This window comes from Alligator mississippiensis, chromosome 5 (genome assembly GCF_030867095.1).
Source record: "Alligator mississippiensis isolate rAllMis1 chromosome 5, rAllMis1, whole genome shotgun sequence".
In the NCBI taxonomy this organism is placed as follows: Eukaryota; Metazoa; Chordata; order Crocodylia; family Alligatoridae; genus Alligator; species Alligator mississippiensis.
Genome location: NC_081828.1, coordinates 84,795,094 through 84,811,132, shown reverse-complemented (window position 1 = coordinate 84,811,132; position 16,039 = coordinate 84,795,094). Strand labels below are relative to the sequence as shown.

The following is a 16,039-nucleotide window of genomic DNA, read 5'->3' as shown; positions in this document are numbered from 1 at the left end:
CTGATCAGCACTTTCAGCTGATACCCTCATGTGCCTTAAAACTCAGTATGTCCCAATCTCTTGTCCCAATGGTCCTAGTAGTAACTCCCTTGCTGAGCAGACCCCACCATAGTTTTGGGCATTACAGGGATCTTTGGCTTAGGTAAAAGAAGCGTTGTTGCAGAGCAAATGGGGAGCTCAAGGGGAAGGAATAATAAGTGAGGTTCAGAGAAAGAGAGCATAGCAACCATCTTGACCATAAAAGTTATTTATTGCCAGGTATATAAACTTACAATGATACCAGTAGTAATAGCCATACAAGAGAGACAAATAAAAGTTACAATATTACATCGTTTCAATTAGGTATTTGGGGAAGTTTAACTCAAGTTTGATCAGAAAAATTCAGGTTTAGAAAGCTGTGCCTGGAGTAAGAAAGCAAGTCAGGTTCCTGGAGTCATAGAGACAGAGAAAGAGTTGGGGTCTCACCACTCAGCAAAGCTTGAACCAGTCAGGGTTCCCAGGTGTTTGTTGGAGCTTGCAGACAGGCAGAGTCCTCAGCACAGTCAGTGGAGGGATTCCAGGCAGAAAAGGAGTGGAACTGGTGCAGCTTTTGGATCCAAGCACCGGGACAGAAACTTGAGCTTGGGTAGGTGTTTTTGTAGAGAACTAACAATGGCTCAAGGGAGAACACTAGGTTTGTTTATGGGTAAATAATGGCTCATATGCTGGATAATAGGAACTGATCACTCCTGGCTATGGGTGGCATTACTCTGAGGGAGCTCACAATACAGACAGGCAGATTCAGTGTTTTGGATACCAATAAAGGAGTCATTACTAGAATTGGTCTGATAAATGCTGAGCTGGGTGTGTGCAGCTGTGGGTTGATTAGCATTTGGAGAAGAGATCCCCCATCATGCAGTGCCCCTTTGCTTCTCTGGTCCCAAAGTTCAGTGTGGTCTTTACCTTGGAATCTCTGTTCTCCATCCTGAACGCTAATGAAGGTGCTTTTCTGTCCCATCTCCCATGTAAATGAGTTGCCATCTGGTTCCATCTGCGATGTAAATTAGACCAGGGGAGTGCTTCATTCTTATCACCCTTGTCTGGAGGGCTTTAGGTGCGTCTCCTACTGTATCTTCATTGTCTTTTGTAAGTCCTTTCAGGTAGAGGTGTGTGTTGGGGGGGGGGGGGGGGGGTTAGGCCTACATTTTCAAAAATTGTGACCATTATTTTTTTGTCTCTCCCTATTCCTAATTATGCACCATGAGAAATTCTGGGCTCCATCTGAAAGGCTTGAGCAGTTCATGTCTCAGTGCCCATAACTGGTCACCCAAAAATCAAAAAGAATTCATATTTAGGGGGGGAATTTTTTGAAGACTTACCCAAGATCATGAAGACATGGCAGAGCAAAGATTGCAACTGAATTCTCAGATTCATACTCCATTGCTTACTGAGAATATCTTTTCCTTTCAAATATCTCTTCTAGGGGTTTTTTTCCCCCATGAAGCTTTAGTATTGATAAAAGTTTCTTTATGTTTGGAAGTTTCCTCAGTTCCGGAAGCTTTGCTGAAATCAACATGTTCCCACAAAAAGCTTCAATTTCTAGGGCTTAGTATTTTACAGCAAAATATCCCCAATCTATCCAAAAATTCCCAACAGCTTCTGTCTCTGAAACATTTTGCTTACTGGTACATGGAAATGCCAGCCAAACTTTATTTATATGTAAAACATTCCAGGAAATCCATTCAATTTAAACAGAGGGACATTTACTAAACATGAAACATAGATTGATTTCACTGAGAAAAGAATTATGATTGTCGCGTTCATTCTCCTCTTCCCCCACTACCATGGGGTGGTGTACCTACTAAAGCACACAATTAACAGCCCAGAGGTTGCACGTTTGAGACCAGAGCAGAAGTGCCCACAGTGTGGCTGTCAAATTCCAATGAATCTCTGAATTCTCCTAAATACCTTGTCACATAGACAAGGAAGGACTTACTGCCATATCCAATCTTCCCCTTAGCCTAGTTGCATTTCAAAAATTACAGTTAGCATCCTGACACTGTGAAGGCTTAGCAAATACTTAATCCTGGGATTCCTAGTAGTTCCATCAACAAAGGGACAAATCCAGAAAAGTTCTAGTACCGCATTTCCCGCTGACAACCAATGGAAGTTGCATGTCTAAATGCCTTCAAAATATAGGCTTAATTTTTCTCTTAAAACACATTCCTTTCTCTATACTGTTTTCAGAATGATACAATTTCCATCTCTCCTTTCCTTTTCTCACCCAGTATATATATATAGAGCATACACATTATACATATATGATTTTATATTTTAATAAAAAACATTATTTATGTCTATGTTATACATATATAAATATTCTTGATACTTTGGTGTAAAACAAATTTTCTCAGATGTTAGCCTTGTCTTTCTGTCTTAGTCCCTCCATTGTTATTTGACAACATGTCGTAACTCAGTAAAACAATAAAAAAAAAAAGATGTCACCCTGTCCTAGCACTGCTATGGGCAAAGGTTATTTCCAATACTAAATATCATATTTATATATAAAGAACCCTCTTAACTACTGTGTGTAAGCTGGATTCTAAAACCTGTTTACTCTGCACTGCTGACTCTGGACTGACCATGCACAGCACAGATGTATTGTGTTGTGTTTAATTGAAAAGTTTTAAAAAAAGGTTGCGGGGAGGGGAGTAAAAAAAAAAAAAAGAGACCAGTACTGCATTAATGAGAACAGAACACTCATTACTCCCAAGATGTACTCTTGCTACTAGGTAGGAATAGCAAGAGTACCAAAAGTACATTTAAGAAGGGACTTTCTAGTTATGGGCCTTGCCCTGAAGAAGCTTCCCATAAGGCTGCACCTCCTTAGACACTCTTACTCTCACGCTTTAGCCTCTGCATTTAAAGACCAGCATCCTTGTTTAATAAAGACCTTATGTCTTTGTTTACAGTATGTTTCCTATTACTACTGCGTATTCCTAGACTTGGTTGAAGTTTTTTGTTTTTCACTTCTTTTTTTGGGGGGGGGGGAGGGGGCAGGGAGGAACAGAACAGACAGTTTTCAATTTGTTTGAAATGTTGGCTTGTCTATGACAAAACAATGCCGCATTTCCCCTAAAATGAACAAACTTTCTTTTTATTTCCCATCCTTGCATTTTTTTCAAAAAGGTACTCTGGCGAGGTTAAAAAGTGATGGGAAAATGGATGGGATTTTTCTTCCCTCTTTTGATTGGGAAACTGAGTCGGCCAAAGGAGTGAGAATGCAAACTCTCTTTGAGATAAGATACCCAATTAAAGGACAGCTAAATTTCGTAATTCTCTATCTGTGAGTCACAGTTGAAACTCTTCAGAGACTCAGGGTAAGTGAGCACAGCCAGGCTTTGCACAAGGGTCCTAAAACTACCACTGCTCTTTAACTAACAGCATGAGAAACACACAGTTCTAGGCAAGAATGAAAAACCACATTATCCTCACTATTTTATTTGGATAGTGCCAGTTTCTGTTGGGTGATCCAGAAGCCTTCCATGTAGCTCATGGCTTGCCTTCTCCATCATAAAGTCCTTCCAGCTCAGTTCTCCCTGGTCTATTGCACAGCTAAATCACATCTCCCTCCCAACCTCCAGGTTGATTTCTTTCCCTTTCTTGCCCAACACTTTGTGCTACTTCTCCCTTTGTTTTCTCTATGAACCTTTCAAAAGGCCTATTCCCCCCTCTGTTCCCTTGTCCTTCTTCTTCTTGGAGGACTTCATTAAGTTGACTCCTCCAACCTTTTAAGAGTAGATCCATCAATATTACTGCAATCTTTCTGACGGTTTGTTCCCTCTGGTGGACCATATAGATGGCAGTCAGTATATGCTGTGTGGCGGGCCGGTAGGGGGTGCTCCTGCATCGAGCCACCCATCTCACTGCACCTGACCACCTTCCAGGCTCCGAGTGCCTCCCTGGGGGCACTTTATGTCCAGCCAACCCCCTTCCTGGAGCACACCTGCAAGCCTGGGGGTAACGCCGCCACCACCAAGAGCCTGGACTGATCTTGGACCTGTGCCCTCTGGGAAACATAGGCCTAGTAGCCCTTGAGGGTACTTGACTCACTGCAAGAACTTGGGTTATTCCCTCAGTCTGAAGCGCAAATAGTGGTCTCCCTTAGTTAGCTGAACCAAGGGGACCCCAAGGCATTATCTAGACCCTCTCCCAATAAGTCTCCCATGCTAGGTACAAAGGAGAGCTTTATTGGTTACAAGGAGTAGGTTTGGAATAGGGTAGAGCTATATGAGAGAAATCCGTTAGAGCAAACAGTGTCATGGTAGCCTTTGCTTACACATCTGTGCTACTGCAAGCTATATATCTAGTTAGATCTCAAATAGCTTACTCCCAAGTATCATCCAGAGGCCAGTGGAGATTTCCTCTGGAGGCAAGCAGTTCATTGACCATGAGTTTCAAGAGAGAGAGTAAGTTTCAGAAGGTCCAGCTTCTCTGAGAGTTCTTAGCATGGCTGCTGAAACTTGAAACTTGCAGAGATGGTAGCCCCTTCTGAGGCCATAAAGCTTTCCAGCATTCAAGGAAATAGGTGCAAGGGTTTCTGGGAAACTGCACCTCAGGCTGCTGACAAACAAAACTCATGATGGGTGACTGTGTGTGTGTTAAGGTGCAGCAAGGTGAAAACTGCAGGGATGGTAGCCCCTGCTGAGGCCATGAAACCTGTCAAGTTTCAAGGAGATGGGTGTAGGGGTTTCTGGGAAACTGCACCTCAAACTGTTCAAAGCAAAACTTGTGCCACTTGTAAGTGTGAAGGCACAGAGAAAGCTCAGCTCAAACAATCCTTTTTATCCTGTTTTTCCATCCCTTCCCCAGAGCACTGAGATTGGAAGTGACCTCAGGGAAGGATCACAGTCACTGGCCAGCTACATAGTCAATGAGAGCAGTCCTTCCCCACTCTTCCTCCTCCCTCTCCTTAGTTTCTCTTTAGCTGCAAGCAAGCCTAGCTTCAAAACTCGAAACATTTCAAAACATTTTGACTGCCCTTGTTTCATTTCAAAGCTGTTTCAAAGCCTTTTGCTTTGTTTTGATTTCACTGTTTCAAGCTTGAAATGAGTTGAAATGAAACAGCCAGCGAAACTTCGCACAGCCCTAATATGCTGCACTGCCACTGTCTGATTTCCTTTGCCACAGGAGCACGATGATTAGTTTGCAGGGCCCATTTTACATTTGATTTTGTTGAAGGCTCCTTTGTCCTGCTTCAGGGTTTTGTGGGCCCCAAGCCCCCTCCCAGCAGACAGACTGGGAGAACTCAGCTTGCTTTCCCACTGCATTACGCATAGCAAAGCACCATTAGTAAAGTTCAGTGCTCTCCGCTGTCCCTGGTCTGGTGGATACAAACTAAAGTGTACCTGTACAAAAGTGTGGAGGCTGCTCTGATACACTATTACAGTCTGCTGGAGCATGGTAATTACCACACTCAAGCAACCTCCCATTTCTCATGTGTCAGCATCCCCATGCTTCAAAACAGCAGTGGAGACATTTGAACTGAAGCTTGTTGAACGAGCTTCAGTTCAAGCCCCTCAGCCCCACATTTGAAGTGCAGGGATGCTTAGGCACTTTAATTAGAGTGGCTCTTGGAGCAATTAATTACTAATTAAAGTACTGTCCTCCCCACCCCCCCGAGCATATGGAAAGTGCCATAAAGGTCTTGACAGCTAATGGTGGAGGTATTCTAATGTAAATGTAACATGTAACAGCAGGTGGAATCAGGGAGCAGTCAGCACAACTCCACGGACTCCCAATTTGGACTTCAGCTCCCAGGAACTCCAGGGGCTGGGGGCAAGGGGAAATGGAAGACACAGCTTGAGGCTGGAGTAAGGAGAAGGGAAAGTAGCATGCATGTGGAGCCTGGTCATCCCCACACAGAGGGGTGCACAGTGGAGATGTAGATCTCACCGGCTCAGTCAGCCAGGACTGTGGGCTCAGACTTGGGAGCAGCGGCACACAGCTGTTTGAGCACTCTAGGTTCTAAAGGCTTGTTTGAGGACACCTCCAGAGGAGCTGGGGGGGGGGGGGGGGGTTGGGAATTAAGGTGCTAAGTATATATTACCACAGTGTTGATGGTCATTATCTTTTAGCTGTTCTCTCCCTTTGGTTGGTTGGCTTGTGACCCTACCCCTATGATTTTCGATAGAGAAGTGGGAACTCCCCTTTGTTTCTTGTGCCAGTTTCTGGGGCTTCAGGGTTGGTACAATATTAACTGGAATGCACGGGTTCTGCATGTATTGCAGTTTATCTTATGTTTCACTCAGTCCTACTAAGCACACATTCAAGCTTTGTCTGCACCATAGCGCAACCTGAAGTTCTGCACAAGAACAAACAGGATCAAAGCCTCAAAATCCTGCAGTTTGGTCTCATCTATTGTTAACCAGCAGTTTTATAAGACCATACACATGTCCTGAGCATGGACGGGGCATCTTTTGTGAACCGAGGCAGGGACCTAGTATATTTTAAACTCTTTGTTCAAAAAAAAGTATTTTCCCACTTGTTTGTTGCACAGCCCATGGGGGACCTGCTCCTGAGAGTGGAGGATTGAACAGGCCAGTTAAAATTCTTGCAGTTTGCCCTGTGAGACTGTTAGCCTGCTGAGCTGCTATTGCTGCTAAATTGCTATAGAGAAGAAAGAAAAGCAAACTTGGAATTAGGACCTGCTGACATTATACCAATTTATGCTAGCAGGAAATATAACCCTATACCCCAAGGAGATGGAAAAGCCGTGAGCCCTTTACTATTTATTCTGTGAGAAAACTGAGTTTTTGCCCTGCTCCCAGGGCTGTTGTGTTTGCTTTCTGAGTTGACATTCCTCTCCAGGCTGTCTGAAAAAGCTTAAAACAGAATACAGCAATATAGAACTTTCCTCCTTTATTCAAAGCCTGAATGTCAGAGTGAAATTTAAAGTCATCTTAAACATCTCAAATCCAGAGAAATACTTTAATCCAGATACCCAGTAATCCTCACAACCCTTCCTTATAGTCTCCCTACCTCATTAAAACAGGGAAGCTGCTCTGCTTATAGTTAAGCATAGCTTGCTGTTGTAAAGACCACTTTTGTAAATATTTAAAACTAAGAAGCGTGTAAACCATCCTGATTCATATTGCCAGGGCTTGACAGGACTGGAAACAGATTCCACCTTCTGTCACACCACCTCTCCTCCCACTGAGCATCTCTCCCTGCTTTTGCTCCTGTTCACTGGACCCCAGGCTCACTTCTTGGGCACGTGGGATTCTTATACATGTACAGGGAGGCTGTTCCGATGTGTTGTAATAACAGTGCATTGGAGCAGACTCAATTAATCGAGTCTGCTGGAGCATAGTAAGTACCATGCTCCAGCAGACTCCAGCATCATGTGTATCAGCATCCCCACACTGAAAAGTGGTGGCAGGGCATTTTAAAGCTCGTTTGATGAGCTTTAGTTCAAAGCACTTCACTGCCATGTTTCAGTGTGGGGATGCCGATACACTTGATGCTCTGGGTGCTAGCGTGGCTCTTGGAGTTGTGCTAATTAAAGCACCCCTCCCGCTGCGTCCCAGAGCACGTCTATAAATGCCCATGCTGCTTTGGTTCCCCAGGCTTTTCATTTCCAACTGCACTGCTGCCTGGACACTTGGGAACCCATTCTGCCCTTGTGTAACACTGACAACAGGGTGGGGGGCAGGGGATGACCATCCCCTAGGTCAGTGGTCTCCAACCTTTTTAAGCACAAAAATCACTTTTTAAATTAAAGTTCAACACAGGATCTACCTCAAATAAAAATATAGAAATAACAGTTTATATATTTGCTATATAAAACTGAGATCAAGTGCTTAATATACATAGTTATATGTTGTCCCTATTTACCGAGCCTTGATGTGCAGTCACAAGTATCACACTATCTGCTTGCTCCAGACCAGGCTGTCACCACTGCAAGGAGCTGGAGCAGAGCTGCAATCTCCTGCCTGAACACCCTGCCTGGAGAATGCAAGCTACAGCTCGCAGCTCTGCCCTGGCTCCGGAGCAAGCTCCCCCCATCCCAAGTTCCCAGCAGCTCCAGGGCAGCCCCCTGCACAGCCAGAGCAGCTCAGGCTAGTCTCTACAGCAACCCCAGCCTGAGCTTTCCTGTGCAGGTGTGGTTGGGGTCTCCATGGAGACCAGCCCAAGCCATGAAGGCAGGGGCTGCTGGGAAATGGAGTCCAGCTGCTAGTCGGATCGGCCATTTTGCCCATCCCTGTTGTACGCCCAACTTTAGCTAGAAAAACCCCCGAGATAGGGGACTGAGACGAAGATTAACTGTCAGAGGCTTCATGATCGACCAGTCACTCGTGATCTGCTGGTTGGCAACTACTGCCCTAGGTGGAGTTTCGCATGTCAATGTACCTTAGTCAGCCCCAATGGCTTACCGTGGAAGTTGTAGGAGCTAAGGCCCAGCAGAGGCTTCTGGATGGTATTGCAACCAAAGTTAATATTCAACTTATGAGTGATGATGATTCCAAACTGAAGGATATTCAGGGTACGAGAGAGAGAGAGATAGAGACTCCTGAACCAGAACTCTGATACTTCTCCGAAATCCAAAGCTGGACCCACATTTCCTAACTAGATCCTTCCTTTACAGTAGATCAAACAAAAACCTGAGTCTCAGAATCCTCAATATGGGTAAGTGGAAGTCACTGCCTTGCCTACTGTGATGATATACCCTGGAGCCAAAAAGCTGCCCTCACTGTCACAAGAGCTCATTGACTTGTGGGTTTCATGCTTGTACCTGAGGGCAGAATCTTACATTTTATCATTACAATAAATTATTCTTTTCATTTTTATTTGAAGGGAAGTTGTGGAAAGTAAAAGGAGAATAACTATGCTCTCTGGTGTTTCACATGGGTTATTTGGTTCACACTAAGACTGGAAATGGAAGGGGTTGTGTATAGAAAGCCAAATATTTCTACTTCTGGTTCTCTCCTAAAGTTGTGCAGAGCTAGTATTCACATTCCAGTAACCTCCCCCTCCACTCCCAAATCCAACAATTTATAAAACCATGGAGAGGACTACCTTAACCTTAAAGACTGAGCTATGTTTTTAGGTTCTTTTTTTAGAACAAAAAAAAGAATCAAATCAAACTGAAGTTGTACTGTAGAATCTATAGTGAAATTTCTTTAGTTATCACCTGTGAATGAAAAAGGTCATGGTGTTAATATTCCATGAAAGTGTTTGCAGAATTTAAGACATTCCACATACCTTTCACATCTTGTTATTCAAATGGAAACCTCTCCAAAATGCCTAATGACACTGTTAGCAGAAGGTGGTTAGTCAAATCATCTGAAACCTCAGCAAAGGTCAGAGCAAATAAAATATGCTGGAGTGCTGAGTCCAAAAAGTACTCTCTCAAATGCAGTTTAAACACAATCCATGCATATGCACATTTTCTCTTCTATTACCTATGTAACCGTCAACCATGTTTCACTATCTGCAGCTCAGATATGCTCAATAAATGTCATTGTCCTGGTCATTTGTGTCAGTTACCTGAGAGTGATTTATTAAAAAGGTATAATTAAACTAGTCATCATCCAAAAGGCATAAAAGTCAGGAATTGCTTCCCAATACTGCTGACATTATAGGCAAGGCTAGTAATACAAGATCCTATTATGGTTATCCAAAACTTTCCATAAGATGCTAATTTTCAGTTCCCTCTATGTTTATCAAACATTCAATTGGAAATTTTCCATGCCATTTGTCTGCCTCAGACTGATTTTTTTTTTTTTTTAATGGCCAGCATAAATCAAAATAATTCCCAACAAACAGGCAATGGAAAAATATTTTCTTTGCTCTTTTTTTTTTTTTTTTAAATGGAAACTTTGGGCTGGTATAGACAAAACAGGGGCCCTAAATTGAAGTAGTGGGTTTTAAAAAACACTGCTTCAGTTTAGGGCTAATTAAACCGTGTCGTGCACACACCCCAGTGGCTTCCCTGCCTCTCTGGCAGGGAGGGGAGGGCAAGCTGCTGGCAGGCAGAGCAGTCCCTGGGCTGCAGGGCCTGGTGCTTCCCTCCATGGCAGTGGCAGCCCCCTCACCAGGCAGCACCCACCTGCAGGCACCTGGTTCAGGTGGTCCCAGGGGGGACTGCAACCACAAAGGGAAGCACCAGGCCCCTGTGCAGCTCAGACAGGCAGGCAGGCTCCAGCAGGGAAAAAAAAAGATCAGGCTCCCTGCTTTTCTTGGGCAGAGCCTGCTTTCCTGGGCTGCTGCCAGGCTGCAGGCTGCCTGCATGCCAGGCTGCCTGCAGGGTTTCCTGCAGAGCCACAGAGCTGCATGGAGCTTGGTGCTTCACTCCACAGCTGTAGGGGCAGCAAAGTAAAACTCCTTAACTAAAAATCCTCGAGTCATTTAAGGTGCATTGTGCTGCCGAATTTCCTGCAGCGGCTGGAATCAATGCGCAATACGCCGCTGAGGCGTGCAAACACCGACACCATTAAAGCAGTGCAAAAGCACTTAACCTGCTTTAAAGTGTCATGCACACATGTCTCATTTCATCTACATGGCTTTCTTATTTAAGAAGCTCTGCTGGAGCAGGGACTTGAAATTTGGCATGCTTAGAAATGATGCATCTTCCATTATCTCAATAAATACCTACCTGGATTTGACTACGAAAAAGTCTTTGAAGAGTTCGGTTCTATATGCTCAGTAGAGATTTGCTAGAGTTTTACAGTACAACTCCCTGAAGGTTTCAACTGCACCGAATATGTTCCAAAGTCCACAGAGGGCTGAACTGGACTTTTCCTCCAATTGCAGTTCTTAGGTTGTATGGGTTATCTGGTGTCTTCCCAAGTGAACTAAGACGATCTCTCCTTTGCTTCACTGCCTGCATTGCTGATAGCCAGATTAGTAAGGAGAAAGAAGCTTCCTTAATTGAATGCAGATAGATCAATAGCTGGACCTGGAGAGGTACAGAGTGTGATGGGACAACAAGCCTGATCCATCACAGAGCTCCGAGGGAGTGACAAGAAACATTGTCAATGAGCCCAGGGAGGGAGGAGGGAGGCAGTGAGCAAAGAATGGGACAGAGACACCCAGATGTGAGAAAGCAGGATCTGGATGATAACACAAACAGATAGCAGCGGGGGCATGAGACTTACCTGAGAAGCCAAGACAGACTTACCCGAGAAGCCAGAGAAAGGCGACAGCAGAGACGGCCAGGTTGGTGAGTCCAGTACTGGGGGACGTCGGGCATCTTCTTGGAAACCTAGAAAGAGCTGAAACTGAGCGAGAAGATGAGCTGGGGGGGGGGGGGGAGGAGGAGGAGGAGGGGAGGAGGTGACCCCTTACATTTAGATAAATACAAGATTGTACAGGACTGCTGTCTGCTTGGGATCCGTGAGGAGAAGAATGGGGCAAGCAACCTAGAGTGAGAGCATTCCAAATGAAAGAGGGAACCAAGTATGCCTAGAGTGTTGATTCTCTAAGAGAGACATAATAATTAAGAAGCTGGAACATCAGGTGTGGTAAGGACAAGGGATGGGGATGGTGGAGCCCTGTGAAGAACAGTTATCCTTTTGAACCACAGACATGATACCCACCTTGTTTTTCAGGACTGTGTTTATTTCCATACTTTTTTCCATCAAAAAGTCATGGCGGGTGAGAAATAAAGGAAATGACCCAGTTCATAACAAACGAGAAACTGTGATTTTATTTTGTGGGGGTGGTTAATCTCTCACACAGAGGATAGTGAGAAAATGAGACTGACTGGAGATAAAGATGAGAAAAAAAATGTCTATACGCCATCCATGAGTGTGACATCCTCTGGCTAGCCGGAAGCTAGCTATCTCTAGTACTGATGGCAACATAGGTATTGCAGCATGGAGTTCAACATGGGCTAACCAGCTAATTATTTAACAAGCTTCTGAGGCAGGTTTTTCAACTCCATATTGAGATCCATGCTGCTGCAGGTACACAATTAGCACTACTGGACCTAACTGGTTTAAGGCTAGATAGGGTATGTCTACATGAACTGCAGTTGCACTTTGATTGTAATGTTGATGTATCTTAAGGAGGGAACAGGAGTGAAGGAAAGGGATCTCATGAGAAGCCAGGGTGCATGAAAGAATTGGGATTGGCTGGGATAAGAAACTGGGACAAAGAACTGGAAGTAAGGGAGGGAGGACACTGATTGTGTGAGGAGCTGGATATGGATAAGACTGCAAGCCATTGAACATGGGGGTAATTAGAGACAGACCATATGAGGAACTATTAATACTGGAAAGTGAGCATCCAGACCTGGGATGCAATTACAGATACTGGATTGGGATAAAAGCCAGAGTTAAAAAGGACAAACAGGCCAGATCCAGACATGCAGGCATGTGCAGTTTGTGGTGCTGCAGACCTCTTTGTGGTACCAAACTGCACGTGTTGCAAGTTAAACCATGTGCTGTGCTGCTTATTAGCAGTGCTGGGGCAAATTTTGGAGAAAAAAAAAGCAAGCAGCACAAAATACACCGAAGTGCTGTGTGCTGGGACAAACCCAGAAAGTAGTGACGCGTAAGGGGTGCAACCCCTGACCAGCCACACTCCCCACTTAGGTGATGGGCAGGGGATCTGGCGGGAGTACCAATGCGCCCCCCTGTGAGCACTGGCTGGGGAGTGGGAGCACCACAGCCAGTTCTGGAAGTGCCACAAATCACTTTCGGAAGCTGGTGAGTGAGATCAGCCATGGGGGAAATCCCCCCCCGGGTTGCTGAGGGGGCATGTGTCCCCCCCCCCCCCAAGTAAGGTGGCACCAGTTGCCCATGAACACAGATGGGGGAGCAGTAGGGTTTGGGAAACAGCCCTGAGCTGCCTGCTTCTCCATCTCCACATGCCACAAAGCCCCCACATTAAGGCACCCTGCTCCCCAGCTGCCTGGGGTGCAGGCTACCTTAGTGCGAGTCTCCATGTGCCGCTCCTCAGCTGGCTGGGGTACAGGGTGCCTCAGCAGGGGGGCTTCCTGCTGGCTAGCCTGGCACCAAGGCACCCTGTACCCCAGCCAGCCCCCCCTGCAGTACATGGAGCAGCAGATAATGTGTCCCACTGCAAACCACATGAGAAGGGGCATGCTACTTTGTGCTGCAGTGTAACACAAATTTGTGCTGCTACTATTTGTCCTGCTCCAAATACATGCCCCTGCTCATGTGGACATGGCCACAAATCCAAGGATGTTCCAGGTCAGAAAACCAGGGAGTCAACAGACAAGCAAGATCCATGGTCTGAGCCAAGTTAGGAAACTAATAAATCAAATCAGAGAGTGAAATCTACAAGAAAGCAGAGTCAAGGAACCACGTGATTAAGGAGTAGTGGGAAGAAATAAATTTAGGAAAGGACCCGCTGGGTGATAGGCTGCAAGGGTTAAGTTAGTGCCAGGATCACTCTCAATACAGAGGTGGATGTGCCAGCTCTAGATTTTACCACATTGATTGTTAGGTACAGGATTTAACTTTGACTCTGTGTGTGTGTGTGTGTGTGTGTGGTACAGACAGGATTTATTGAACAAACTAATTAACTATAGGGAATATTTACAAGGGAGAAGGGTGAATAACAATGACAACAAGAAATACACAAATACAATTTATACTTTACCAATGTATTTCACACAGCAACGGGATGACAGTAGAGATATCAATCCAGGAACACCAAACACAATTACAAACAGCAATGGCAGCAAACAGATTAGCATGGCAATCCAGTAATAACTCCAATAAGCACTCTGAAGGTCAAAATCCAAATATAAATTGCTGGAAAATCTCTTAAATGACTGGACTTTTGAGCCACAGTCTTACTGAGACTCAAGTGTACTCAAATACAAATCTTACATGAATACAATACACACACACACCACTCGGCCCACAGATTCATCACTAGAACATCCAACACATGGACACCGAATCACCCAAACGAACTGCACAGGATACACACACACACACACCTCAGCGCCAGAATCTGGGGTGTTTATGCGCCTCATGTGCATTGAGACACAGCGCTGGGCACTTTAATTAGCAAGCTGCGCTAATTAAAAGTGCCCATGCTTCACGTGTATCAGCGTCCCCACGCTGAAAATATGGTGGTGGTCATAGACTGTTTTATTTCAAAGTGCCCCACCACCATTTTTTCAGCTCAAAGATGCACAGGGATGCTGATAAACACAATGGGGAAGGCTGCCAGACAGCATCAATTTCCATACTCCAGCAGACTCAATTAATCCAGTCTGCTGTGATGAGCTGGAAATCCAATACGTTGGAGCAGGGTCCACACATGTATAGGAGCCCATTCTCATCACTGCACATGTCCAAACTGGGAATCTAAGCCAGCAGGTCAAAAAGTTACTTTTCTGGAGCCTTCAGATGACAACACTTACTGGCATGCTCAATGATGTCACTCTTACCTATTTATAAACCTAGATCAAAACTCTCTTGCTACAAAGATATGAGCAGTTTCCCAGCATGTGATCAGAAGAAACCCTGTTGCCCAGACACTTCCTGGTTCTCTCCCAGCCACTCAGGTATCAGGAGGAGAGCAGAGACTCAGCTGCTGATGCAGATTTTAGGGAGGCTTCATCCAGCCTTTGGAAATAGCAGCAGTGTGGCAGGTTCAGGTAGGTGACTATCCTAGTCAGGCCAAAGCCCTGGGTTCCAGGCTGTAGAGCTGACAGAAGATGGGGAAGAGGTGAAGGAAAAAAGCTGAGGATGTCTCATCAGATATTCTGAATGTCCACATGGGACGACTTCTAGGAGTGGAATAAGGAGCCTGAGAAATGGAGTCTGACACTAGTAAGAAGAGTGAAGACAGGGGTGAATGGCCATAACTGGAGAACAGAATGGACTAGGACAGGGACAGTTTGAAGAACAAAAAGGAAGATGAGGTCAGGCTTGGGAAACAGTAGGGGCAAACAGAAGAATCAGTGCCTCCTAGTATACATGGCCTTCCAGATTCCTGAACCTGCTCAGTTTTGCTGTCAAACATCTGTGAAACCCACAGGCCAAGTATCTCCCCATCTCCAGTTCTTACCCACCAAAAGAGTGAAAATGGGTGAATTATGGCAAATCTGTAAGGAGGTGCTCAGCATTCAAGGGTTGAGAACTGGCAGTAGGTTAGCAGTTGATAGTCTGCCCGACTGGGAAAAAGCTACAGCTGATGACTAATAAATGACAGCAAAGCCACAGAAAGCCTCTGGAGCAGAGAACAAGGTGGGAAAGGTAGGCAACCTGGGTTGTCCTGTTCAAGGTCTTAAGACAGACAGCCAGTGTTGTGGTTTCAGTGAGGGTTGCCCCACATAAAATACACTGGATGGAAACCATAAATACAGAGCCTACTGATTTATGCCATCCATTACTCAGCTTGAGACAGAGCTCCATGTACCAGCTCCAATGGTATGTTAGAAGAACATTAAAGTAGAAAAAGCAAACGTTCAAAAGCTAGAAAATGCCAGAATAAAGTTTGCCTATGCAACCTTAATGGGGACCCCTAACATGTACACATAAGATATAGTCTTTTGCTATATGACTCCGTACTATTTCTTCTACAGGACCGCTGCCTCAGTGCACAGAATGAATACTGCTCACTTAATGAGCCGCTATGAAGCCTACCTGCTGGCTATAGGCCTTATTTATTATATCTGCTTCTGACCTCCGATTTATTACTTTCCTTTTAGGCTTTTCTATTATGCTAGTCTTGTAGTAGTCTGAGGACTTCATTTATGGGTACACCTCCCCCATAAGATGAAGAGATGGAAGTATCCTAGCTTTACAGATGCGGTACTGTGGCACAGAGAGATTAAGATCAAAAGTGTCCACTAATTTGAGGTTCCAAATCTGAGACACCTCAGGACCCGATTGTTCAGAGTATTTAGCTTTCTATGGCACTTCATATGTGCAAGTACAGTCATCAGAATTTCTTGCTGGGCACCCAGAAAATTAAGAAAATTAAAACTAGGCAACTTGGGGGTTACTTGCTTGAGAAAAGGAGAACATATGCAGATTGATTGAAGCAACTTTCCAATTTGTAGTGATCT

At 44.9% G+C, this 16,039-nt stretch overlaps 1 long non-coding RNA gene across 1 annotated transcript in view; it reads right to left on the bottom strand.

Moving 5' to 3' along the window:
• Positions 1-231: 231 nt before the first annotated feature.
• Positions 232-16,039, bottom strand: part of LOC106740490 (uncharacterized) — a 74,801-nt gene continuing 58,993 nt past the window's right edge. The window contains exon 4 of the long non-coding RNA XR_009462486.1: positions 232-11,245. This is a non-coding gene — a long non-coding RNA (uncharacterized LOC106740490). The remainder of the gene's footprint in view (positions 11,246-16,039) is intronic.